Source organism: Triticum dicoccoides, chromosome 2A, assembly GCF_002162155.2.
Source record: "Triticum dicoccoides isolate Atlit2015 ecotype Zavitan chromosome 2A, WEW_v2.0, whole genome shotgun sequence".
NCBI classification, from domain to species: domain Eukaryota; kingdom Viridiplantae; phylum Streptophyta; class Magnoliopsida; order Poales; family Poaceae; genus Triticum; species Triticum dicoccoides.
Genome location: NC_041382.1, coordinates 369,994,439 through 369,997,969, shown reverse-complemented (window position 1 = coordinate 369,997,969; position 3,531 = coordinate 369,994,439).

Here is a 3,531-nt window from a genome sequence, read left to right as displayed (position 1 = left end):
GGCGAAGCGGCGGCGGAGACTCGGGCCGGGAGGGCCGCGGTCGGGCCCCGCGGGCCGGCGCGGTGGGAGGCGGCGGCGTGCCACGTGGGGATCGCTGAGAGGGCGCTGGTGGCGGCGGACGTTGTCCGGTGCCGACGAACACGTCCGGCGCGCGGAGAGGAGCGGGGAGCTAGGGTTAGGGTCGACTTGATCCGAAATTTTTGGGGAGGAGGCTATATTTATAGGTAGAGGGAGCTAGGAGAGTCCAAATGAGGTACGGTTTTCGGCCACGCGATCGTGATCGAACGCTCTAGATGATGGAGAGGGTTTAGGTGGGTTTTGGGCCAAATTGGAGGGGTGTTGGGCTGCAACACACACGAGGCCTTTTCGGTCCCTCGGTTAACCGTTGGAGTATCAAACGAAGTCCAAATGATACGAAACTTGACAGGCGGTCTACCGGTAGTAAACCAAGGCCGCTTGGCAAGTCTCGGTCCAATCCGGAAATGTTTAATCCCCACACACGAAAGAAAGGTAGAAATGACCACCGGAGGAGAACGAAGCGCCGGAATGCAAAACGGACAACGGGGAAAATACTCGAATGCATGAGACGAACACGTATGCAAATGCAATGCACATGATGACATGATATGAGATGCATGACAACGACAACAACACATGGAGACAAAAACCCGAATCTGAGAAAATAAAATAACTTAACGCCGGAAACGGCAAGAGTTGGAGTACAAATTGGGAAAGTTACATCCGGGGTGTTACAACACTCCACCACTACGAAAGGATCTCGTCCCGAGATCTAGGACTGAAAGAACGCCGGATACTTAGAACGGAGGTGATCCTCGCGTTCCCAGGTAGCTTCACGGTCGGAATGGTGTGACCACTTGACTTTGAGAAATTTAATTGACTTGTTGCGAGTCTTGCGTTCAGTCTCTTCAAGAATAGCAACTGGGTGCTCACGATAAGAGAGATCTTCTTGGAACTCAATGTCCTCGAAGTTGACGGTGCGGTCGGGAGTCTTGAAGCACTTTCGGAGCTGAGAGACATGAAGCACATCATGAACATTTGCAAAATTAGAAGGAAGCTCGAGTTTATAGGTGAGGTCGCCTCTCTTGATGACAATCTTGAAAGGTCCCACGTATCTGGGGTCAAGCTTCCCTTTGATACCGAAGCGACGAGTACCTTTCGTAGGAGAGACGCGGAGGTAAACATGATCTCCGATCTCGAAAGCCAAATCACGGTGCTTACTATCATAGTAGCTCTTCTGGCGGGATTGGGCTGCTTTGAGGTTGTCTCGAATGACTTTGCACATTTCCTCTGCCTCTATGATTATGTCATTACCCAAAAGCTGACGTTCACCGGTTTCAGACCAGTTGAGAGGGGTACGACACTTCCTGCCATACAGAATTTCAAATGGGGCCTTGCCCGAACTTGCTTGAAAACTGTTGTTGTAGGAGAATTCAGCATAAGGAAGACAATCCTCCCACTTCATGTCGAAGGAGATCACACAAGCCCTGAGCATATCTTCAAGAATCTGGTTGACATGCTCGACTTGACCGCTAGTTTGAGGATGGAAAGCTGTGCTGAAGCGGATGTTGGTGCCCATGGCCTTCTGAAAAGAATCCCAAAACTTGGATGTAAAGATGCTGCCACGGTCTGAAGAGATCACTTGAGGAATACCATGCAGAGAGACAATACGAGAGGTATAGAGTTCCGCCAATTGAACTGCAGTGATCGACTCTTTGATAGGCAGAAAATGAGCCACTTTAGTGAGTTTGTCGATGACAACGAATATAGCATCATTGCCACGCTTGGACTTTGGAAACCCAGTCATGAAGTCCATCTCAATGTGGTCAAACTTCCATTCTGGAATGGCAAGAGGTTGGAGGAGACTCGCTGGCCTTTGGTGTTCTGCCTTCACTCTTCTGCAGACATCACATTCATTCATATATTGAGCAATCTCGCGCTTCATTCGAGTCCACCAATAAGCCTGCTTGAGGTCCTGATACATCTTCATGCTCCCAGGGTGGATGGAGAGGAGAGAATTATGAGCCTCGTTCAAGATCACTTTACGAAGGTCACCTTTGGGTACAACAATACGATCCTCGAAGAAGAGAGTATCCTTATCATCAAGGCGGTAGCACTTGTACTTGGGTTGACTCTTGGCAATCCCAATCTTCACCTTTTTCACCATAGCATCAAGAAGCTGGGCTTGGTGAATCTGGTCTTCTAAGGTAGGAGAGACTTGAAGGTTGGCGAGGAAACCTTGAGGAACAACTTGCAAATTAAGTTTGCGGAAAGCTTCACAAAGCTCGGGTTGATAAGGCTTGAGAATCAGACTGTTGCAGTAAGCTTTCCTGCTCAATGCGTCAGCAATCACATTGGCCTTGCCTGGAGTATACTCGATACTCGGATCTTGAATCATTTCGACCCATCGAGTTTGCCTGAGGTTGAGATTAGGCTGAGTGAAGATGTACTTGAGACTCTTGTGATCAATGAAAATGTCCACTTTTCTTCCCAATAAGAGATGTCTCCAAGTCAAAAGAGCATGCACAACTGCCGCCAACTCGAGATCATGAGTGGGGTAGTTCTTCTCATTAGGCTTCAACTGGCGAGAGGTATAAGCAACAACTTTCTTCTCTTGCATCAATACTGCGCCAAGACCTTGGAGAGAGGCATCACAAAAGACCTCGTACGGTTTGGATTCATCAGGCGGAGTCAGAACTGGAGCAGTGATCAATTTCTCTTTCAAAGTGTTGAAAGCAATGTCACACTCTGGAGACCAAACGTACTTGACGTGCTTATGGAGAAGATTTGAGAGAGGCTTCGCGATCTTAGAAAAGTTTTCAACGAATCTTCGGCAATAGCTTGCGAGACCGAGGAAGCTACGGAGTTGCTTCATGTTCTGAGGAGGTTCCCAATTCACAATTGCAGACACCTTCTCAGGATTCATGGCAATGCCCTTGGTAGAGATGATATGACCAAGATAAAGAACCTCATCGAGCCAAAATTCACACTTGGAGAACTTGGCGTAGAACTGATGTTCCCTGAGCTTATCGAGTACCAAATGCAAGTGCTTGGCATGATCTTCCTTGTTCTTGGAGAAAACCAGAACGTCGTCGAGATAGACCAAAACAAAGTCATTGGTGTAGGCGTTGAAGATGAAGTTCATCATGCGAGAGAAAGTCAGAGGAGCGTTGACGAGGCCAAAAGACATGACAGTGTATTCATATGAACCATAGCTTGTCCTGAAAGCCGTCTTGGGAATATCTTGCTCACGGATTCGAATCTGATGATAACCCACACGGAGATCAAGCTTGGAGAATACTTGGGCACCTTTAAGTTGTTCGAACAGCTCATTGATGTTGGGAAGTGGGTATTTGTTCTTGATGGTCTTCTTGTTCAATGGACGGTAATCAACACAAAGTCAGTCCGTTCCATCCTTCTTCTTCACAAAAAGAACACCACAACCCCACGGAGAAGAACTAGGCCGGATGAGACCCATTTTCTCTTGAATATCGAGTTGCTTCTTCAGCTCCT